This window comes from Schistocerca cancellata, chromosome 1 (genome assembly GCF_023864275.1).
Source record: "Schistocerca cancellata isolate TAMUIC-IGC-003103 chromosome 1, iqSchCanc2.1, whole genome shotgun sequence".
NCBI lineage: Eukaryota > Metazoa > Arthropoda > Insecta > Orthoptera > Acrididae > Schistocerca > Schistocerca cancellata.
Window position 1 is genome coordinate 872,969,272 of NC_064626.1, and position 25,133 is coordinate 872,994,404.

A 25,133-nucleotide genomic window follows, 5' to 3' on the forward strand; every position below is an offset into this window, starting at 1 on the left:
GTCAAAGTGAAAAAATTAAATTTTTCGTAAAATGCTATTTTATACCAGAGATATTGATGAATTTATAACTACCAGCCCAAAAATTTAAGATCACGTTATTTTGTTTGCACGCCCATTGGTAGTTGCCATTTTTACCAAACTGCCGGCCGAGGTGGCCAAGCGGTTCTAAGAGCTACAGTCTAGAACCGCGCGACCGATACGGTCGCAGGTTTGAATCCTGCCTCGGTCATTGATGCGTGTGATGTCGTTAGGTTACTTATGTCTACGTAGGTCTGTTTTTAGGGAACTGATGACCTGAAATGTTAAGTCCCATGGTGCTCAGAGCCATTTTTAACAAACTATTCACATTTTAAGATGTAAATCCTTTATTTCAATGGACAACTTTGCATTATCAGCTGCAGCTCGTTTCCAACTGAACAATGTGCTGAGTCATTTTGCTTGCGCGTATCGACGTGCTGAGGTACTGTCGTGAGGGGGATTTCATTGTATAAGCATGACTGCAGCCATGTACCTGTAGACAATTATGTTACCTTGATTTTCGGCTTCATAATGGAAAGATTCACTACCCATTGTACATAAATTTCTAGTTCAATGAAACAAAGTTTTTACGGAATCCTAAAATGTGAATAGATTGATAAAAATAACTATTAATGTATTTTAAGCAGATATGAAGAATGGTTCGAACTATTACATAACAATGTCTTTTGTATATTTGCTCAGTACTCCACTATAAGTGTTAAAAAGCAAGTACACTCTAAGACAGACAGACCACGAAGGAGTTGGACAAATTGGTCCCAAATTGATAATCATACAGATATCGATGGAAAACGCAATATTTTAAACTTTGGCGGCCGATCGATAAATGTAGGATACTGTAGCACAATTTCACCTGACAGATGACAAAAATAGTAAATGGAGGGGGGGGGGACATATCGATGATAAGGCATATTTTCCATTCCGTGTACTCAGTTGGGTAGTAATTAAGTCTCGCAGACAGGCTCGTGAACAGTATACAGAGATCTTAGGATTTGAGAGAGGATGTGTAATTGGGCTCACAGAAGCCAGTTGGAGTAATCGGCGAATCGCTCGACATTTGACTAGGCGCGATGCTACTATTTGAAAACAATGGCAGAAATGGGTGAACCATGGTCGAAAAGAGCGTCAAGAAGGAAGCGGTGGGCCTAGAGATGACAGAACGGACGACTCAGCAATCTTCAGAGGCACTCAGAGCCGTCGGTTAATCATCGATCCAACTTCCCCCCAGGGTGCTTGCCGCTCTTTGGCAGGTTCGTGCTTAGCTCCCACGGGGCCCCAGCTTTTGCAGCATTTTTTCCCTTCTGTGCTGCATGTCTATCCTCTTGCTATTCTTTTTCCTCTCACTTGGGAAGTTGTCGGGGATGTTATTGGGAATGTTCTTCAGTGTCTGTCGCTGACATACGAACAGTCTTGCTTTTATTTTTCGCTACCTTTTCCTTTCTTCGTTTCCCTTCTCTCGTTCCGCCGCTTTGGCGTCTGAGGTACCGCTTTTCTTCTCTCTGTACGCTCCTGAAGGACGGTCCACGCGTCTGACGCATAACAGGTGACTGGGTAACGCGTAATTCCCTGCCCCAGGACGACAGGTAGGGTTCACACGTACCCCCTGGTACAGGCCAGGCCCAGAGAGGGATGATTGCCTGAGCTGAGCTGCAACCTTCCCAAATTGCTAATTGGTCCCTCTGTCAGGTGTTCGCGAGGTGTGACCTGAGGTGTGAACAATCACCTAAGGCGGGTGTGCCCCTTTTGAAAGGGACCCCCAGTCAGAAGCAGCGTGCCATCAGACACTGGCAATCATGAGGATTTCCTCGTGATGAGTGAATCATCTTCACAATAAACTTAAACGTAATAAGGCTTATGATTCACTCTTCCCACTGCACCACAGTTCCTCGTGGTCTCTGTACTGAAGACAGTCCTTCACCATGGTAAATCTGTTTATTATTCAGAAAGGTATTGATGCAATTGCCAGCCCTGTGAATTCCTGCTCTCGTTTACGGAATGGCACTTTGCTTTTGGAGACTACTTCTAATTCTCAGGTACAAAAACTGCTTGGTGCTTCACTTCTCCACAGCTACCCTGTTCGTGCTGAGGCCCGTAGACCTTTTAATTCTTCCCATGGTGTGATTTACACCAGGATGCTCGACGGTCTAACCGAAGCTGAAATCCAATCTTACCTCTCTGATCAAGGTGTCACTGCTGTCCATTGTGTAATGAAAAACGTAGATTCCTGCACTCTTTTTCTCACTTTCGATAGTGATGCTTCCATCCAAGATCAAAGTAGGCTATGAAATTATTGTAGTCTGGCCTGATGCATTGCTACCAGTGTCATCGCTTCAACCACACTAGAAAGTGTTGACACCCAGCCAAATCTCACCTGTGGTAGGGATGCACACAAGGGCGATTGTCCGCCTCCTTTTCCCTGCTGTATCAACTGCAGTGGTGGCCATGCTGCCTCCTCTTGGGACTATCCCATGTATCTTGATGAGCGGGCTGTCCAAGAGATCTGAGTAATGGAAAAAGTGCCTTATCCAGTAGCTTGCAAGTTACTGGCTAGTCTCAAACCATGCATTCTCCCATCTGGCACCTATAGTTCTGTTCATGGTAGCCCTTGCTCCATGAAGGTCATGGCCACACAGATGTGCGACCTCAAATTCAGCTCTAACGTCGTGAAATCACCCAGCATCAAGGTAGAATCGCCATACCCCATCCAGCTGTGCAACAAGCCGTCAAACTCTCACCTCAAGCGGCGAAGCTACCAACTACACAACCGGTAGGCCAGAAAGGACAGTAGTGATAGACCGAGGAAGGCTTCATCCATCCCTCCATCCCTCCAGCCAAACACCAGAGTCTTCCTCTAATCAGAACAGCTCAAAGAAGTCCATCAAAGGGAAACGGTCTTCTCCTTCACCAACTCGAAGATCCTCTTAGACGGTGTCTCCATGTGATACCTTAGACTGGCTAGCCTCCATGTCGCTAGTGTGCACCACCAACAGTTTTTCAGCGTTGGACTCGACAGACAGACTGCACAAGCAAGCCAATGGTACTGTGCCCTGTAGTAGCGACCCTTCACTTTGTCACTCGGCAGCCGCCGAGGTGACGCCCCTACAGCTCATCATGACTCTCCTCCAATGGGACGTTCATGGCCTTCAGTCCGACAAAGAGGATTTACAGCTGCTTTTAGCATGTGTCCCCTTGTACTCTGCCTTCAGGAAACGAAATTACGGCTTTGAGCTTTCACATTTCAATCAATTCGTTTTGACCTTCCCCTGAGATCAGCATTCCATCTCATGGGGGTGTCATGCTGCTCATACGGGATGACATTCATAGTTAACCCATCTCCCTGACTAACCATCTTAAAGCTGTTGCCGTTCGCCTTATCCTTCCCCATCTGATGTTTTACCTCTTCACCAATTTATGTCCCTCCATCATTCGATGTCACAGGGCAGACTTCCTTCATCTTACTGGGCAGCTACTCTGTGACTTTAATGCACAACATCCCCTTTGTGGTTCTCCCAGGACCTGTCACAGAGGTGCCCTTTTGGCTGACCACCACAACCTCTTCTGCCTTAACACTGGAGCACCCACTTTCCTTTCTGACCCCTCCCACACCTATCCCCATTTGGACTTACCCTTCTGCACTGCCCAGCTCGCCCATTGTCTTGATTGGTCCGTCCTCTGACACCTACCTGAGCCACCATTCCGCTTTTGCCATCCGTTTGCTGACTCCTACTCCCATCCGTGTGCACACCCAAATGGCAGCTTTACTCCTCCCTGGCGACCTTCGAAGAAAAAGATTCCCCAGTTGTGATGACCAGGTGGCCTATCTCACAAACGTTATCCTTACTGCTGCAGAATGTTCCATACCTCGCACTTCCTCTTTTCCACATCGAGACCCAGTCCCTTCGTGGACTGAAGCATGCTGCGACGCAATTCGTGAACAGACGTGCTCTCGGCGTTTTTAACTGTCAGCCTACGATGGCGAACTGCATTCATAATAAACAGATGCGTTCAAAGTGTCGTTGCGTTCTTCGGGACAGCAAAAATGCTAGCTGGATTTCATTCACTAGTGCTTTGACAGTTCCACCCCTTCCTCTGTCGTGTGGGCCAACCTCCGACGGCTCTCTGGGACCAATAGCCATTCACCAATTTCCACCCTGACGGTAGCAGACGATGTCTTTGTGGACCTTATGGCTATCTCCCACACCTTGGGCCATCATTTTGCGGAAATTTTGAGCTCATCCTAATATCACCCAGCCTTTCTCCATCGGAAACGAGCGGAGGCGGCTCGGGCGATACCGTTCTCTTCTCAGAATCGTGGGTGCTACAATGCTGCCTTTACTATAAGAGCTGAATCTTGCTCTCCGTTCATCCTGATCCTCCACCCAAGGGCCAGACGCTGTCGATATTTAGATGTTGCAGCACCTTTCTTGTGGGTAAACACTACCTGCTTAACACGTACACAGCATCTGAGTAGAGGACACATTTCCTGCACGCTGGCGTCGAGCCACCGTCATACTCATATCTAAGCCCGGTAAGGACAAAAACCAACCAATCCGGCTACAGCCCCACCTATTACCAGCTGCGTTTGCAAAGTGATGAAGTGTATGATCCACACTCGGCTGGTATGATGGCTCGAGTCTCGCAATTTACGGACGAATGCACAGTGTGGATTTAGAGTGCGGCCTTCTGCAGTTGACCATCTCGTTACTTTGTCCAGCCATGTCACAAACGGTTTTCTGCAGAAATCCCAGACTGGCCGAGTTTTTCGATTTGGAGAAGGCCTATGACACCTGCTGGAGAACTGGTATCCTCTGTACTCTTTACACGTGAGGTTTCCGTGACCCCCTGCCTTGTTTCCTTCGGGCACTTTTAAAAGGTAGTTTTCAATGTGGGTGTGGGTTCTGCCTGGCTGGATACATTTATCCAGGAAAACGGTGTGCTGCAGGGTTCCATCCTGAGCGTCGTCCTCTTTGCTATCGCCATTAACGCTGTCTCCCGGGAATCTCCGGCTTCCTTTTTTTTTGATGATTTTGCCATCTATTGCAGTTCTCCACGGACCTCTCACTGAGCGTCGTCTTCAGCGAAGTCTTGATTGTCTTCAGTGCTGGAACATCGACAATGGCTTTCGCTTTTCCACTGACAAAACCGTCTGTATTAATTTTTGGCGACGGAAGTGGTTTCTCCCACCATCTTAACGTCTTGGTCAGGTTGCCCTTCCATTCGTTAAACTACGAAATTCCTGTGGCTCAAGCTCTATAGGAAACTCTTGGTCCTCCCATGTTCCTTACCAGGCAGCCCACTGTACGTGGTTCATTGTCCTGAATGTCCTCAATGGTACTTCCTGCGGTGCTGATCGAACCACCCTCCTCCGTTTGTACCATCCCTTGTCTGTTCGAAACTCGACTATGGGTGCTTTTTTATGCATCTGCACGTCCATTCCTCTTACGACGTCCCAATACTATCCACCATCGTGGGATCCGTTTGTCCATGGGCGCCTAGTTGAATCTGTATGCTGAGGCTGCTGAACTACCACTGTCCTAATGCCGTGTCTTTCTCCTCGGCAGCTATGCATACGTTTGTCTGCCATGAATGGTCACAAGTCCTATGCCTCCTTCTTTGATTCCTTTGATCATCAGTATGGGGCGCGTATCTCTTCTGTTACCTCCTGGAGTCTACTTCGGGCACTTGCTAAGGCGGCTCAACTTCACACTACCTGCCATATTACTGGCTCCCTCTGCGGGTCCGGGGTAAGAATAGGCCCGAGGTATTCCTGCCTGTCGTAAGAGGCGACTAAAAGGAGTTTCAACCGTTTCGGCCTTCCATGTGATGGTCCCCCTTGGGGTTTGACCCCCATTTTTCAAAATTCTACAGAAGTACGAGCCTTTTGGGGAAGGACGCCTTACATGGTGTACCACTGGTCCTCAGTGCACTAAGACTTTGGCACTCAGCATTGTACTGGCGTTGTAAGCATACCCACTATCCCTCAAATTGGGCCTAAACGCCTGATGGGTTGTACAAGTTACGCCCATAGTGCGTCCCCATCTGCACCTACGATCCTGATGGACTTTCCATGGCACCTGAAATCCAGCACGGTAGCCAGCCCGTTGTGGTGGGGTCGTCATGTACCCTCTAGGTTGTAGCCCCCTGACAACACAGGGATCGTACTGCCGATACCTGAGCTGCACCCTCCCCACGTCGGCCAAGGAGTAGATGCCCGTCTCCTTGGGGCATCAGGACTCCCGGCAATGGTCATCCTGCCAGGTGGCCCTTGATGAGGCTGGGTGGCGCCCGTAGGGAGAGCCCCTGGTCGGAGTGGGTGGTATCGGGGTGGACGTTTCGCAGATGAAACATCAACACGTATCTGGTCGCTCTGCGGCCGCGTCTTTCAAAAGAAAAGGTACTGTCTCTAGTTCTGGTTCTCCTGCCATTTCCTCCTTGGCCACTCCCTGGGAGGAGGGACAGGCCCGCCGACTTGGGGCGACGTACTTTGGTTTGTTCTCGAACCGATGGGGGGACGTTCGCCACCTCCAAGCCCATGTTCTTTGTTCAGCACATCGAGGACATCTTCAGGGAAATCGAGGCTCTCAGTAAGATGCGTTCGGGGTCAGTTCTTATAAAGACCACCTCCTCCACACAGTCGGCGGCGTCCAGGCGTGTGACCGACTAGGGGACATCCCAGTGTCCATTGTCCCGCATCTAGCACTAAATAGGACGCAGGGGGTTATTTTTCATCGGGACCTCCTGCTGCAATCGGATGAGGAGCTCAGGGCCAACCTGGAGCGCCGAGGCGTGCATTTCGTCCGGCGAGTCCAGCGCGACCCCAAAGACCGTCGCATCGACACCGGGGCCTTTATCCTCGCCTTCGAGGGGGACGTTCTCCCGGAGAAGGTAAAGGTGATGTGCTACCGGTGCGACGTGCGACCTTACATCCCGCCTCCTATGCGCTGCTTTCGCTGTTTGCGCTTTGGGCACATGTCGTCACGGTGTGAGGCTGAGCCCCTTTGTGGCGATTGTGGACGTCCTCTTCGTGAGGAACATACATGCACCCCACCACCTCGGTGCGTTAATTGTCCTGGCATCCACTCGCCTAGATCCTCAGACTGCCCCGCATATCAGAAAGAGGAGAAGATACAAGAACTCAAAACTTTGGATCGTCTCTCTTATTCTGAGGCCAGGAAGAAGTATGACCGCCTCCATCCCGTGCCGTTGACCGCTTCGTTTGCCTCAGTTGCGTTCACTCCTTCTGCAGTATCCTCACCCCTATCCTGTCCCCCCTCTGCCTCCTGCCACCATCCAGGGTCTCTGCCTCCGCCTCCCAAATCCCTCCCTTCCAAATCCTCCTCCCCCGTGGCCCCCGCCCCCTCTGCCCCAGGGGCCACCCTTCCTCCCCCTCCTCCTCCCCCCCCCCGCCGCCTGAGAAGCGATCCTCTTCTCATGCGTCCATTGGGGAAACGTTCGCGACCCCAGCTTCCGAGGTCCGGCATTCCAAAACGGACCCCGCGCGTGAAGACCTCCTTCGGGTCCAGCCCACCATCTCTGTGCCTCCTCGGACTTCCAAGAAGGCCTCTCTATCCCTCTCCACCCCGGCGCGTTTCGTCTGACACTCCATCCGTGAGTCGCTGCTCCCGGCCGTCCTCAGTTTCGCCCTCTCATTGCCTTCTTCTCCTTGCCCTCTCATTGCCTTCTTCTGCTTGCCTTCTCTGGTCTCCGCCTCGGCGTTTGAGACAGTCTGTCCTCTTTCTCCCTCTCTCTCTTCTTTTTCCTCTTCTTCCTTCCTCCCTGTGCGTGCCTGAAGGCCGACCCACGCGTTCGCACGCGTAGCCGGTGACGGGGTAACGCGTAAGTCCCCGCCCTGGGTAGACATGTAAGGCATGCGCGTACCCCCTGGTAAAGGCCAGGCCCAGGGAGGGGTGATTGCCTGAGCTGATACCTTCTGACCATGCCGATTGGTCCCTCCGTCTGTTTCTCGGGAGGTGTGACCTGAGGTGTAAACATTCACCTAAGGCGGGAGTGCCCTCTGAGAGGGTCCCCACAAGGAAGGAGCACGCCATCGGAGACGCCTGCCCAAAAACGGAAACGTGACCAGCCACCAGTGACAAAAGTACTAACGCCTGCCCCACAGTTCCTCGTCGTTTCTCGATCTGAGGACGGAAAGGATTTTTCCTCTGTCAACCCTTTCGTTATCCAGAAGGGCGTAGGTGCCATAGGCGGATCTGTCAAATCTTGTACCAGGTTGCGTAACGGTACCTTATTACTAGAAACTGAGAGTGCCTTTCAGGCACAGAAACTGCTTCGGGCCACACTCCTGTACACGTTCCCTGTCTGGGTGGAGGCCCACTGAACTTTGAATTCGTCTCGTGGTGTAGTCTACACTAGCTCCCTCGACGGATTGACTGACGAGGAGATTCAATCTTTCCTCGCTGAGCAGGGCGTGACTGCTGTCCATAGGGTCATGAAAAAGGTCAACAATGACCTTGTACCGACCCGGACACTTTTCTTGACCTTTGATAGTGTTAAGCTGCCATCGCGCATCAAGGCGGGCTACGAGGTTATTTCTGTTCGCCCCTATGTCCCGACACCTACGCGCTGCTACCAGTGTCAGCATTTCAATCACACTCGACAGTCTTGTTCCAATGCGGCTAAATGTGTCACTTGTGGCAGGGATGCCCATGAGGGTGACTGTCCACCTCCGTCTCCTCATTGTGTGAACTGTCAGGGTGACCATGCCGCATCCTCCCGCGACTGTCTATAAGGAAGAACGCTGTATCAAAGAAATTCGGGTCAAAGAGAAAGTGTCCACCTCGGCTGCTCGCAAGCTATTGGCTAGTAGGAAGCCCGCGCTGCTCCCAGCGGGGAAATACAGTACTGTCCTCGCCTCTCCTCGGACTACCAGGGAGGTAGCAACCCAGACATGCGATCTGACCTTCAGCACCACGGTCGTCCGTTCGGCCAGTGCTAAGATCGCGCGGTCGACGTCTCCTTCCTCCCATCACCCCACACACACCAGCCCCTTCATCAGCCTCTGCTAAGACGAAGACCCGAAGTCAGATGCACGGGCCTTCAAGAAGGAACCATCCCGTGCAGACTGCCTACGTATCTCGACCTCCCAGCCTTCGACCGGTACTTCCACCAAACGTCCTTCCAAAAAGGCTCATAGGAAGCACAGTTCTCCTTCTCCGCCACGGCGCATTTCTTCTCCTGCGCCACCCAGCGGTTGCCGCCCCAGGCCGTCATCCGTTTCGCTTGGCCGCACCGCTGGTAGCCGAACATCTGGCCGTTCACCGGCGGAGGAAGCTCCCCCTCCCGGCCATCCTCCCGAGATGGTCGATGAACCTATCGACCCAATGGACGATGACTGTCCGCCTACTGATAGCGGCGGCAGTGCTCGCTCGAAGCCAGGCCCTCAGCGGCCTTCGAGGTGACCCCTTCTTTCATCTTCCTTTTCTTACGATGGCACTTATTCACTGGAATATTCGCAGCATTCGCTCCAACCGAGAGGACTTGAAGTTGCTGCTCCGCTTGCACCATCCGCTCGTCATAGCCCTCCAGGAAACGAAGCTATGCCCATGCGATCAAATTGCCTTGGCACACTACACCTCTGCGTTTTGACCTACCCCCTATGGTAGGTATCCCAGCTCATGGAGGGGTTATGTTGCTGGTCCGGGATGATATTTACTACGATCCCATCACGTTGCACACCGGCCTGCAGGCAGTTGCCATCCGCATTACTCTCCCCACTTTTACGTTTTCCTTTTGTACCGTTTACACTCCATCGTCATCTGCCGTTACCAGGGCAGACATGATGCAACTTATTTCTCAGCTACCTGCACCATTTTTGTTAACTGGAGACTTCAATGCCCACCATCCCCTTTGGGGCTCTCCAGCATCCTGCCCGAGGGGCTCCTTGTTAGCAGACCTTTTCAACCAGCTCAATCTTGTCTGCCTCAATACTGGCGCCCCTACTTTTCTTTCGGACACATCTCACACCTATTCCCATTTAGACCTCTCTATATGTACTCCCCAACTTGCACGCCGGTTTGAGTGGTATGCACTTTCTGATACATATTCGAGCGACCACTTCCCGTGTGTTATCCATCTCCTGCAGCATACCCCCTCTCCGTGCTCCTCTAGTTGGACCATCTCCAAGGCAGACTGGGGGCTCTTCTCTTCCAGGGCGACCTTTCAGGATCAAACCTTCCCATGCTGCGATCGTCAGGTCGCCCACCTCACGGAAGTCATTCTCGCTGCTGCTGAATATTCCATCCCTCACCCTACTTCTTCTCCACGTCGCGTACCGGTCCCCTGGTGGTCCGCAGCATGTAGAGACGCTTTACGTGCTCGTCGACGTGCTTTACGCACCTTTAAACGCCACCCTATAGTGGCGGATTGTATCAATTATAAACGATTACGTGCTCAGTGTCGTCGTATTATTAACGAAAGCAAGAAAGCCAGCTGGGCTGCTTTCACAAGCACCTTCAACAGTTTTACTCCTTCTGTTGTCTGGGGTAGCCTGCGCCGGCTATCTGGCACTAAGGTCCACTCACCAGTTTCTGGCTTGAAGGTTGCGAATGACGTCCTTGTGGCCCCTGAGGCTGTCTCCAATGCCTTCGGCCGCTTTTTCGCAGAGGTTTCGAGCTCCGCTCATTACCACCCTGCCTTCCTCCCCCGCAAACAGGCAGAATTGTGAAAGTTATAATGCCCCATTCACCATGTGGGAACTCGAAAACGCACTTGGCCGATCACGGTCCTCCGCTCCAGGGCCTGATTCTATTCATATTCAGATGCTGAAGAACCTTTCTCCTGCGGGTAAAGGTTTTCTTCTTCGTACATACAATCGCATCTGGATTGAGGGACATGTTCCCGCATGCTGGTGCGAGTCTATTGTTGTCCCGATTCCTAAGCCGGGGAAGGACAAGCACTTGCCTTCCAGTTATCGACCTATCTCGCTTACCAGCTGTGTCTGTAAAGTGATGGAGCGAATGGTTAACTCTCGATTGGTTTGGCTGCTCGAGTCTCGACGCCTACTTACCGATGTACAATGTGGATTTCGTAGGCGCCGCTCTGCTGTTCACCATCTGGTTACCTTGTCGACCTTCATTATGAATAACTTCTTGCGGAAGCGCCCGACCGCGGCTGTGTTCTTTGATTTGGAGAAGGCTTACGACACCTGTTGGAGGGCGGGCATTCTCCGCACCATGCATACATGGGGCCTTCGCGGTCGCCTCCCTCTTTTTATTCGTTCCTTTTTAATGGATCGACAGTTCAGGGTACGTGTGGGTTCTGTCCTGTCCGACACCTTTCGCCAGGAGAATGGGGTGCCACAAGGCTCAGTTTTGAGCGTCGCTCTCTTCGCCATCGCGATCAATCCAATAATGGATTGCCTCCCAGCTGATGTGTCAGGCTCCCTTTTCGTGGACGATTTTACCATCTATTGCAGCGCGCAGTGTACACGTGTCCTGGAGCGCTGTCTTCAGCGTTCTCTTGACCGTCTTTCCTCCTGGAGTGTCGCCAATGGCTTCCGTTTTTCTGCCGAGAAGACGGTCTGTATTAACTTCTGGCGCTACAAAGAGTTTCTCCCACTGTCCTTACGACTCGGTCCCGTTGCTCTCCCAATCGTGGAGACAGCCAAATTTTTAGGCCTTACATTTGACAGGAAACTTAGCTGGTCTCCACATGTCATATTTGGCCGCCCGTTGTACCCGTTCTTTAAATGTCCTCTGTGTTCTCAGTGGTATGTCGTGGGGAGCGGATCGAACCGTCCTACTTCGTCTATATCGGTCGATCGTCCGCTCCAAGCTGGATTATGGGAGCTTCGTATACTCCTCTGCACGGCCATCTATCTTACGACGCCTCAACTCCATACATCCGGGTTTACGACTTGCGATCGGAGCGTTTTATACTAGTCCCGTAGAGAGTCTTCATGCTAACGCTGGCGAATTGCCACTCACCTACCGGCGCGATATACTGCTTTGTCGGTATGCCTGTCGGCTACTGTCAATGCCCGACCATCCGTCTTATCGTTCCTTTTTTGACGACTCTCTCGACCGTCAATACGGGTTGTATGTGTCTGCCCTGCTACCCCCTGGAGTTCGCTTTCGTCGCCTCCTTCAACACCTTAATTTTTCACTCCCTGCAACCTTTCGAGTGGGCGAGAGCCACACGCCCCCTTGGCTCCAGGCTCAGGTCCGCGTTCACCTTGACCTCAGCTCGCTCCCAAAAGAGGTTACCCCCGGTTCGGTCTACCACTCCCATTTTTTGGAACTTCGTTTGAAGTGCATCAACATGACTTTCATTTATACAGATGGCTCTAATACCAATGACGGGGTCGGGTGTTCCTTTATTGTCGGGGCACAAAGTTTCAAATACCGGCTCCATGGCCATTGTTCGGTCTTCACAGCTGAGCTCTTTGCCCTCTAACAGGCTGTTCTTTACATCTGCCGCCACTGACATTCTGCTTATGTCATCTGCTCCGACTCCCTGAGCGCCATCCAGGGCCTCAGTGATCCGTACCCGGTTCACCCTTTTGTACACCGGATCCAACGCTCTCTTCAGCAGCTGGTGGACGTCGGTCCTCCGGTTAGCTTTATGTGGGTTCCTGGCCATGTCGGTATCCCTGGGAACGAAGCTGCAGATGCCGCGGCCAAGGCTGCGGTCCTCCAGCCTCGGACAGCTTCTTGTTGTGTGCCTTTGTCCGATTTTAGCAGGGTCATTTGTCAGCGCATTTTATCGCTGTGGCATGCCGATTGGGCTGCACTTACAGACAACAAGCTTCGGGCCATAAAACCTCTTCCCGTGGCTTGGACGTCCTCCTCACGCCCTTCTCGGCGGGAGGAGGTAGTTTTGGCCCGGTTAAGAATTGGACACTGCCGGTTCAGCCATCGCCATCTGCTGACGGCTGCGCCGGCGCCGTTCTGCCCATGTGGGCACTTGCTGACGGTTCGACACATTTTAATGTCCTGTCCAGATTTTAACACACTGCGTCTAGATCTTAACCTGCCAAGTACTTTCGATGCCATTTTAGCGGATGACCCACGAGCAGTTGCTCGTGTTCTTCGTTTTATCAATTTGACCAACCTCTCTAAGGACATTTGATGATGCTGTTTTTTAATCCTATGCCTGTCAGTCTGTCTTTTATCGTGTTTTCCCTTTTAGTTGTTGTTGTCAACTTGTGCCTCGCGGTGCATTCTTAGAGTAGTCAGGGCGCTAATGACCATTGAAGTTGTGCGCCCTAAAACCACAACAAAAAAAAACTGGAAACTTATAATGCCCCCTTTACTATGCGGGAACTCGAACGTGCGCTTGCACTGTCCCGGCCATCTGCTCCGGGGCCAGATGGCATTCACGTTCAGATGCTGGCACACCTTTCTCCGGCGGGCAAAAGCTTCCTTCTTCGTACCTACAATCGCGTCTGGACCGAAGGTCAGGTCCCCATGCGTTGGCGTGACGCCGTCGTTGTTCCTATACCCAAACCTGGGAAGGATAGACACCTTCCTTCTAGTTACCGCCCCATTTCTCTTACAAGCTGTGTCTGTAAGGTGATGGAGCGCATGGTTAATGCTCGGTTAATCTAGATTCTTGAATCTCGACGGCTACTTACCAATGTCCAATGTGGCTTTCGTCGCCGCCGCTCCGCTGTTGACCACATTGTGACCTTGTCGACATTCATCATGAAAAACTTTTTGCAAAGGCGCCAAACGGTAGCAGTGTTCTTCGATTTGGAGAAGGCTTATGATACCTGTTGGAGAGGAGGTATCCTACGCACTATGCACAGGTGGGGTCTACGTGGTCGCCTGCCCCTTTTTATTGATTCCTTTTTAACGGATCGAAAGTTTAGGGTACGTGTGGGTTCCGTATTGTCCGACGTCTTCCTCCAGGAGAACGGAGTGCCTCAGGACTCCGTCTTGAGCGTAGCCCTTTTTGCCATCGCGATCAATCCAATTATGGATTGCGTTCCACCTAATGTCTAAGGCTCTCTCTTTGTCGGTGACTTCGCGATCTACTGCAGTGCCCAGAGAACATGCCTCCTGGAGCGCTGCCTTCAGCGTTGTATAGACAGCCTATACTCATGGAGCGTGGCAAATGGCTTCCGGTTCTGTGAAGAGAAGACGGTTTGTATCCACTTTTGGCGATATAAAGCGTTCCTTCCGCCATCCTTACATCTCGGTCCCCTTGTTCTCCCATTCGTGGAAACAACTAAGTTTCTAGGGCTCACGTTGGACAGGAAACTGTGTTGGTCTCCGCATGTCTCTTATTTGGCGGCCCGTTGTACACGTTCCCTCAATGTCCTCAGAGTTCTTAGTGGTTCATCTTGGGGAGCGGATCGCACTGTCCTGCTTCGCTTGTATCGGTCCATAGTCCGATCGAAGCTGGATTATGGGAGCTTCGTCTACTCGTCTGCTCGGCCATCCCTCTTAGGCCGTCTCAACTCCATCCACCATCGGGGGTTACGTCTTGCAACCAGAGCCTTCTACACTAGTCCTGTCGCGATTCTTTATGCTGAAGCTGCTGAATTACCATTGACCTAGCGGCGCGACGTACTGCTGTGTCAGTATGCCTGCCGGCTGTTGTCTATGCCCGACCACCCCTCTTACCAGTCCTTCTTCGCCGATTCTCTCGACCGTCAGTACAGGTTGTATGTGTCTGCCCTGCTGCTCCCCGGAGTCCGCTTCCGTCGCCTGCTTCGACAATTGGATTTTGCCCTCCCTACCACCTTCAGAGAGGGTGAGAGCCCGACACCACCTTGGCTCCAGGCTCCGCTTCATATTTATCTCGACCTCAGCTCACTCCCAAAGGAGGGTACTCCGGCTGCAGTGTATTGCTCACGGTTTGTCGAACTTCGTGCTCGACTTGCCGGTCACACCTTTTACACCGATGGCTTCAAAACTGACGATGGTGTCGGCTGTGCCTTTGTCGTCGGGGCCGCCACCTTTAAATATCGGCTCCTCGACCAATGTTCCATCTTTACGGCTGAGCTTTTTGCTCTCTATCAGGCCGTTCAGTATGCTCGCCGCCACCGCCATTCATCGTATGTACTCTGCTCTGACTCAGTGCTCTTCAGAGCCTTGGAGCTCCCTATCCGGTCCATCCCTTGGTTCAATGGATACAGCAGTCCCTCCATTCTTTCGCTGATAATGGTTCTCCTGTCCGCTTTCTGTGGGTTCCCGGACATGTAGGAGTGCCAGGGAATGAGGCTGCGGATGCTGCGGCCAAGGCTGCAGTCCTCCTGCCTCGGCCAGCCTCCCATTGTGTCCCGTCATCTGACATTCGTGGGGACGTTTGTAAGAGGCTTGTGTCGTTGTGGTGGGATGCTTGGTCATCCCTCCAAGGAAACAAGCTCCGGGCAGTAAAACCGCTCCCAACTGCTTGGACAACCTCCTCCCGCACATCTCGGCGAGAGGAGGTCCTTCTGACCAGGTTGCGGATTGGGCATTGCCGGTTTAGCCACCGATACCTGCTATCTGGTGACCCAGCCCCGCAGTGCCCTTGTGGTCAGGCATTAACAGTGCGCCATGTTTTATTGTCGTGTCCCCGCTTTAGTGAATCTCGTGTTGTCCTGTCCCTGCCATCTACTTTACCGGATATTTTCGCTGATGACGCTCGGGCAGCTGCTCGTGTTCTGCGTTTTATAACTTTGACTGGCTTGTCAAGACATCTAACCTTTTTTACTTATTTTATCTGCAATTTTGTCAAGCCTTTCTGGTGTCCCCCCTCCCCTTGAGTTTTACTAGATTCCCTGTGCTCTAATAACTGTGACTGGGCGCTAATGACCTCAGTAGTTGAGCGCCCTTAAACCCCACCAAAAAAAAACCTTTCTGTAGGTGATTTTTAAGCCTTCCTTCTGCTTTTAGTTTCTCCAATTTTATGACTTTCGTTCCCATTGCTGCTGGTTTCCATTTTCGGTTTTTTGCTGTTTCCTAAGTCACGGACCGGGCGCTAATGACCATAGCAGTTTTGCGCCCTAAACCCAAAACAAAAACGGTTGCCACCTGTGCCTTCATCTAGGCCTTGGAGGGTGACGCGTTACCCGATGTTCAAAGTAAAAGTCTATTGCTGTGACATAAAGCCATATATCTCTCTCCCGATATGGTGCTTTAAATGCTGGAAGTTCGGCCATATGCCTTCCCGCTGCACTATCAGCGTCACCTGTCGGGATTGTGGACTTCCTTCACATCCCAATACTCCCTGTGCCCCGCCTCCCTTCTGTGTCTACTGCAGAGAGCACCATTCACCTTGCTCGCCAGACTGCAGGATTGTCACGAAAGAAAAAAAAATTATGGATTAAAAGACTGGACTGACTGACCTACCCTGAGGCTAAGAGAAAATGATAGGCTGCATCCTGTACGTGTCAACCTACGCTGCTGCTACAACTGTTCAACCATCTTCTGTTCTGCATGTACAGTTGGACCTCAGAGCCATCAGACTCCACCTGCCCCCTTGATGGTGGAGGGCACTTCCATCCCTGTTGCTCCTGCACAACCCACTTCAGGAGCAACACCCCCCCCCCCCCAACCATCGGGGGCGTCATTCCCCATTTCTCAGCTGGAAAAGCGTAAGTCTTCAGCTCCTCTTGCCAGGAAGAGATCTCTTGGGTCACTCCCTTCCCAGGTTACTACCAGTCACAAAGCTGAGACCAACCAGTAGTTGAAGCAACCACAGGTAGCTGGTCATAGGGCTTCAGTTCTCCTCAGTCCGTGAGACAATAATGAGGGGTGACTGCCCAACCCCACGACGTCTGGACGTGGCTTCATCTTGGTTTCACCACATTTTGAAGACTCTCACTATAGCACTCCCCGGACACACGACAGTTCGTGAAGTTTCCGAAATGCTCGTGGCGATCCTCTGGGTCGTCACAATCTGCCTTCGGTCAGACTCACGTATATCTCGCACCTGCCCCATCCTGCACACGGACAGCACGCTCTGTGATACATGATCCGTGCGCGTGTCTAATCAGCAGTCATTCCTCGCCAGGTGACGTTGCTATCGACTGGGCGGGTTTACCATATATCGATAGTAGGTAGGCGGTCATAATGTTCTGGTTGAATAGTGTGTAAGTAATAAATTAAACCATATCACAAGCCGGCCGCGGTGGCCGTGCGGTTCTAGGCGCTTCAGTCTGGAAACGCGTGACTGCTACGGTTACAGATTCGAATCCAGCCTCGGGCATGGATGAGTGTTATATCCTTAGGTTAGTTAGGTTTAAGTAGTTCTAGGGGACTGATGACCTCAGATGTTGAGTCCCATAGTGCTCAGAGCCATTTGAACCATAAGTACCTAAGTAGATTATGAAATATAGTATTTGACAGAAAATGTATAACACATTAGAAACGCAATTTCCTTTAGCTAAATATCTTCTCTCCGCAAAAACAATCCTACCATATCCTTCCTGGTGCAGGGGTCCCATGTTCTTGGCCATCTGCAGCAGGTTCATGGTGTAAAATAAGAAAATTTTAATGTTATAATTGTAAAAGCAAATCAGAAACATTGTAGCACAGTTTCCTCCATTTTAAGGAATAAGAAACCAGACTGAAGTGAGAAGAACGGTCTTCAGGAATCGTTATTAGAATTAACAGGACTGCTTTGTGATAGAATGGAAGTCAAAAGCACAAATATAGGTTTTGGACCAAGGATTTTTTCTGCTATTTATTGCTGATTTCCAATTCTGTTTGTAGTAAATACAAAGTTAGTGCTTCAAATTTAACGTTGGATTCCACGAACAAGAGGGATCTGATTGTCACTGCCCTGTGCAGTAGTTGGCGCTCGAGCATTAGGCGGCTGCAGTGGGGCGGAACGAATGACAACCGATGCGCACGAACTTTAAAAGCTCTACGCGGGTTCGGTTGCTGGTGCTGATTTCTTGCACGGCTGCATTTTTCTCCTCAAAATATTACGATGGTCATTTCAAAAGTTCCGCACACTGTAAGACAGAATAGAAAAAAAAATTTTTACAAAATTTACAGGCCTTAAACATTTTGGCATCTTCAATACCCCACATAACCATCACTGTTGAGCTGTCTGATTACTCGGGTCACCTCACTGGAAGCTTTATAAATTATATCAAAACGTTTTCCACAGGTATGTTCCTTCAGTTGAGAAAAAATGAGTGATGGGCTCATATCAAGACTATGGCGAATGGGGAAGTATTTCCCAATCACGTTTATCAAGAGTTTCTCTCACTCCTTCGGCGATAAGCGGTCTTCCATTATTCTAAATGAGGACACCAGCTGCAGGCATGTCAGGCTCTCTTTGACGAATTCTCGGGGGCAAAACGTTTCTGAGAAACAGCTCGTAGTACACGCCTGATAGACGCCGCCCGGTGCGACAGTCAGTTTGTGGCTACGACTCCATTCATGTCATACGGAAAGATCGTCAGTTTCACCTTTGATTGTTGGTAGAGTGGAGAGTCGGAACTTTTCCATTGTGACGATTGACACTTCTACTACGCAGAGGCTCAAAATCTCATCCAGGTTTCATAAAGCTCAACACTCCTTCTCAGAAACTGTTCTTCTGTTCGATAATGCTGAAGCAGTTCTTCCGTGATTCATTTGCGACCTGGTTTCTGTTCTTCTCAGATCGCGCCAGACCCATCTGGAAGTAAGTTTTTCTTCTTATAGTTTATAGTTAAGATTCTGTAAAGTAAAATAATATTCTGTCCGCCGGTCGGGGTGACCGAGCGGTTCTAGGCGCTACAGTCTGGAACCGCGGGACCACTACGGTCGCAGGATCGAATCCTGCCTCGGGCATGGATGTGTGTGATGTCCTTAGTTAGGTTTAAGTAGCTCTACGGGACTGATGACCTCAGAAGTTAAGTCCCATAGTGCTCAGAGCGATTTGATTCGAGTATTCTGTCCTCGTATGCAATTTTCTCTCACGTTTTTCGTCGAACCTCTCTCAAAATGCCATTAACAATAACCTGTGAGGCGTACTGTTGCAGTTGGCCTTCCGCTTCTTGGGTTCTCCTCAGTGCTTACCCGACCTTCACGGAAACGAGCATACCACCTTCATACTGTGGTACGATCCGCTACATATTCCCATATGCCTCTCTCAAAGCCTTGTAAATTTCCTCTGGGCTGTTTCCATTTAAGGATCTGATATTGATGATGGAACAATGGTCAATGCGTGTAATCAGACCTCACTTAGCTTCAGCATCTGCATCTACACTACATCTACATCCATACTCCGCAAGCCACCTGACGGTGTGTGGCGAGGGTACCTTGAGTACCTCTATCGGTTCTCCCTTCTACTCCAGTCTCGTATTGTTGGTGGAAAGAAAGTTTGTCGGTAAACCTCTATGTGGGCTCTAATCTCTCTGATTTTATCCTCATGGTCTCTTCGTGAGATACACATAGGAGGGAACAATATACTGTTTGACTCCTCGGTGAAGGTATGTTCTTGAAACTTCAACAAAGGCCTGTACCGAGCTACTGAGTGTGTCTCTTGCAGAGTCCTCCACTGGAGTGTATCTATCATCTCTGGGCGCAATTACTAAATGATCTTGTAACGAAGCGCGCTGCTCTCCTTTGGATCTCTCTCTCTCTCTCTCTCTCTCTCTCTCTCTCTCTCTCTCTCTCTCTCTCTCTCTCCCCCCCCTCTCCCTCTCCCTCTCCCTCCCTCCCTCCCTATCAACCCTATCTGGTACGGATCCCACACCGGTAAGCAGTGGGCGAACAAGTGTACGGTAACCTACTTCCTTTGTTTTCGGACTGCATTTCCTTAGGATTCTTCCAATGAATCTGTCTGGCATCTGCTTTACCGACGATTAATTTTATATGGTCATTCCATTTTAATCACTCCTAATGTCTACTCCCAGATAATTTATGGAATTAACTGCTTCCAGTTGCTGACTACACTATTGTAGCTAAATGAGAAGGGACCTTTCTTTCTATGTCTTCGCAGCACATTACACTTTGAAACGTCCCCTTTGAAAAATTATACATGACTGTGCTTAAACTGACACACAATATTTTTAGCGCAACGCAATCTGACTTTTAATAATCCCAACAAAACAATGGCCCTGACTAACATTAACCTATACCTTTCACAAATCACTTACCTCACAAAAATCTTCGTTACTCAAGCTACTGCAATACAGCGAGCGCGACTACTGCCAGCTAAATAACAGATTCAAACTACGGAAGGCACTAACTACTAGTAGGCATAGTTAGCAAATGAAAGATTTTAATAGAGAACAAACAATGTATTTACCTTAATATTCATCAAAAGTCATAATATATATAGCAGTTCATGCCATTCAGATTTACAAATCTCAAAACTCCATCTCTCTCCCCACATCCACCACTGCTGGCGGCTCACCTCCAACTGTACCCCCTGCGGGTCTGGGGATTAGAATAGGCCCGAGGTATTCCTGCCTGTCGTAAGAGGCGACTAAAAGGAGTCCATCCCCCTCACGGAGGTAGTTAGCGCCTGCGTCCGGAGACGGACGGTTCCACGACCTCTAATAGTGGCCTTTCTGGTTTTTCACTTCTCGTTTCTTTCTTCCTTTTGTTGGTTCCTTTCTTTGCTCTTCTCCACCTCACTGTCTTCCTTACTCTCTCCCGCCTGCCCCACAGTTCCTCGTCGTTTCTCGATCTGAGGACGGAAAGGATTTTTCCTCTGTCAACCCTTTCGTTATCCAGAAGGGCGTAGATGCCATAGCCGGATCTGTCAAATCTTGTACCAGGTTGCGTAACGGTACCTTATTACTAGAAACTAAGTGCCTTTCAGGCACAAAAACTGCTTCGGGCCACACTCCTGTACACGTTCCCTGTCCGGGTGGAGGCCCACCGAACTTTGAATTCGTCTCGTGGTGTAGTCTATACTAGCTCCCTCGACGGATTGACTGACGAGGAGCTTCAATCTTTCCTCGCTGAGCAGGGCGTGACGGCTGTCCATAGGGTCATGAAAAAGGTCAACAATAACCTTGTACCGACCCGGACACTTTTCTTGACCTTCGATAGTGTTAAGCTGCCATCGCGCGTCAAGGCGGGCTACGAGGTTATTTCTGTTCGCCCCTATGTCCCGACACCTACGCGCTGCTACCAGTGTCAGCGTTTCAATCACACTCGACAGTCTTGCTCCAATGCGGCTAAATGTGTCACTTGTGGCAGGGATGCCCATGAGGGTGACTGTCCACCTCCGTCTCCTCGTTGTGTGAACTGTCAGGGTGACCATGCCGCATCCTCCCGCGACTGTCCTGTCTATAAGGAAGAACGCTGTATCCAAGAAAGTGTCCACCTCGGCTGCTCGCAAGCTATTGGCTAGTAGGAAGCCCACGCTGCTCCCAGCGGGGAAATACAGCACTGTCCTCGCCTCTCCTCGGACTACCCGGGAGGTAGCAACCCAGACATGCGATCTGACCTTCAGCACCACGGTCGTCCGTTCGGCCAGTGCTAAGATCGCGCGGTCGACGTCTCCTCTTCCTCCCATCACCCCACAGACATCAGCCACTTCCTCAGCTTCTGCTAAGTCGAAGACCCCGAAGTCAGATGCACGGGCCTTCAAGAAGGAACCATCCCGTGCAGACTTCCTCCGTCCCTCGACCTCCCAGCCTTCGACCGATACTTCCACCAAACGTCCTTCTAAAAAGGCGCATAGGAAGCACAGTTCTCCTTCTCCGCCACGGCGCCTTTCTTCTCCTGCGCCACCCAGCGGTTGCCGCCCCAGGCTGTCATCCGTTTCGCCTGGCCGCACCGCTGGTAGCCGAACATCTGGCCGTTCACCGGCGGAGGAAGCTCCCCCTCCCGGCCATCCTCCCGAGATGGCCGATGACCCTATAGACCCCATGGACGATGACTGTCCGCCTACTGATAGCGGCGGCAGTGCTCGCTCGAAGCCAGGCCCTAAGCGGCCTTCGAGGTGACCCCTTCTCTCATCTTCCTTTTCTTACGATGGCACTTATTAACTGGAATATTCGCAGCATTCGCTCCAACCGAGAGGACTTGAAGTTGCTGCTCCGCTTGCATCGTCCGCTCGTCGTAGCCCTCCAGGAAACGAAGCTACGCCCATGCGATCAAATTGCCTTGGCACACTACACCTCTGTGCGTTTTGACCTACCCCCTGTGGTAGGTATCCCAGCTCATGGAGGGGTTATGTTGCTGGTCCAGGATGATATTTACTACGATCCCATCACGTTGCACACCGGCCTGCAGGCAGTTGCCATCCGCATTACTCTTCCCACTTTTACATTTTCCATTTGTACCGTTTACACTCCATCGTCATCTGCTGTTACCAGGGCAGACATGATGCAACTTATTGCTCAGCTATCTGCACCATTTTTGTTAACTGGAGACTTCAATGCCCACCATCCCCTTTGGGGCTCTCCAGCATCCTGCCCAAGGGGCTCCTTGTTAGCAGACCTTTTCAACCAGCTCAATCTTGTCTGCCTCAATACTGGCGCCCCTACTTTTCTTTCGGACACATCTCACACCTATTCCCATTTAGACCTCTCTATATGTACTCCCCAACATGCACACCGGTTTGAGTGGTATGCACTTGCTGATACATGTTCGAGCGACCACTTCCCGTGTGTTATCCATCTCCTGCAGCATACTCCCTCTCCGTGCTCCTCTAGTTGGACCATCTCCAAGGCAGACTGGGGGCTCTTCTCTTCCAGGGCGACCTTTCAGGATCAAATCTTGACAAGCTGCGATCGTCAGGTCGCACACCTCACGGAAGTCATTCTCGCTGCTGCTGAATATTCCATCCCTCACCCTACTTCTTCTCCACGTCGCGTACCGGTCCCCTGGTGGACCGCAGCATGTAGAGACGCTTTACGTGCTCGTCGACGTGCTTTACGCACATTTAAACGCCACCCTACAGTGGCGAATTGTATCAATTATAAACGATTACGTGCTCAGTGTCGTCGTATTATCAAAGAAAGCAAGAAAGCCAGCTGGGCTGCTTTCACAAGCACCTTCAACAGTTTTACTCCTTCTGTTGTCTGGGGTAGCCTGCGCCGGCTATCTGGCACTAAGGTCCACTCACCAGTTTCTGGCTTGAAGGTCGCGAATGACGTCCTTGTGGCCCCTGAGGCTGTCTCCAATGCCTTCGGCCGCTTTTTCGCAGAGGTTTCGAGCTCCGCTCATTACCACCCTGCCTTCCTCCCCCGCAAACAGGCAGAGGAGGCTAGGCCACCTAACTTCCGCTCCTCGAATTGTGAAAGTTATAATGCCCCATTCACAATGCGGGAACTCGAAAACGCACTTGGCCGATCACGGTCCTCCGCTCCAGGGCCTGATTCAATTCATATTCAGATGCTGAAGAACCTTTCTCCTGCGGGTAAAGGTTTTCTTCTTCGTACATACAATCGCATCTGGATTGAGGGACATGTTCCCGCATGCTGGCGCGAATCTATTGTTGTCCCGATTCCTAAGCCGGGGAAGGACAAGCACTTGCCTTCCAGTTATCGACCCATCTCGCTTACCAGCTGTGTCTGTAAAGTGATGGAGCGAATGGTTAACTCTCGATTGGTTTGGCTGCTCGAGTCTCGACGCCTACTTACCAATGTACAATGTGGATTTCGTAGGCGCCGCTCTGCTGTTGACCATCTGGTTACCTTGTCGACCTTTATTATGAATAACTTCTTGCGGAAGCGCCCGACCGCGGCTGTGTTCTTTGATTTGGAGAAGGCTTACGACACCTGTTGGAGGGCGGGCATTCTCCGCACCATGTTCATGGGGCCTTCGCGGTCGCCTCCCTCTTTCCATTCGTTCCTTTTTAATGGATCGACAGTTCAGGGTACGTGTGGGTTCTGTCCTGTCCGACACCTTTCGCCAGGAGAATAGGGTGCCACAGGGCTCAGTTTTGAGCGTCGCTCTCTTCGCCATCGCGATCAATCCAATAATGGATTGCCTCCCAGCTGATGTATCAGGCTCCCTTTTCGTGGACGATTTTACCATCTATTGCAGCGCGCAGTGTACACGTGTCCTGGAGCGCTGTCTTCAGCGTTCTCTTGACCGCCCGTTGTACCCGTTCTTTAAATGTCCTCCGTGTTCTCAGTGGTATGGCGTGGGGAGCGGATCGAACCGTCCTACTTCGTCTATATCGGTCGATCGTCCGCTCCAAGCTGGATTATGGGAGCTTCGTATACTCCTCTGCACGGCCATCCATCTTACGCCGCCTCAACTCCATACAACATCGGGGTTTACCTCTTGCGATCGGAGCATTTTATACTAGTCCCGTAGAGAGTCTTCATGCTGACGCTGGCGAATTGCCACTCACCTACCGGCGCGATATACTGCTTTGTCGGTATGCCTGTCGGCTACTGTCAATGCCCGACCATCCGTCTTATCGTTCCTTTTTTGACGACTCTCTCGACCGTCAATACGGGTTGTATGTCTCTGCCCTGCTACCCCCTGGAGTTCGCTTTCGTCGCCTCCTTCAACACCTTAATTTTTCACTCCCTGCAACCTTTCGAGTGGGCGTGAGCAACACGCCACCTTGGCTCCAGGCTCAGGTCCGCGTTCACCTTGACCTCAGCTCGCTCCCAAAAGAGGTTACCCCCGGTTCGGTCTACCACTCCCGTTTTTTGGAACTTCGTTCGAAGTTCATCAACATGACTTTAATTTATACAGATGGCTCTAAGACCAATGACGGGGTCGGGTGTTCCTTTATTGTCGGGGCACAAAGTTTCAAATACCGGCTCCATGGCCATTGTTCGGTCTTCACAGCTGAGCTCTTTGCCCTCTACCAGGCTGTTCTTTACATCTGCCGCCACCGACATTCTGCTTATGTCATCTGCTTCGACTCCCTGAGCGCCATCCAGAGCCTCAGTGATCCGTACCCGGTTCACCCTTTCGTACACCGGATCCAACGCTCTCTTCAGCAGCTGGTGGACGTCGGTTCTCCGGTTAGCTTTATGTGGGTTCCTGGCCATGTCGGTATCCCTGGGAACGAAGCTGCAGATGCCGCGGCCAAGGCTGCGGTCCTCCAGCCTCGGACAGCTTCTTGTTGTGTCCCTTCGTCCGATTTTAGCAGGGTCATTTGTCGGCGCATTGTGTCGTCGTGGCATGCCGATTGGGCTGCACTTACCGACAACAAGCTTCGGGCCTTAAAACCTCTTCCCGTGGCTTGGACGTCCTCCTCACGCCCTTCTCGGCGGGAGG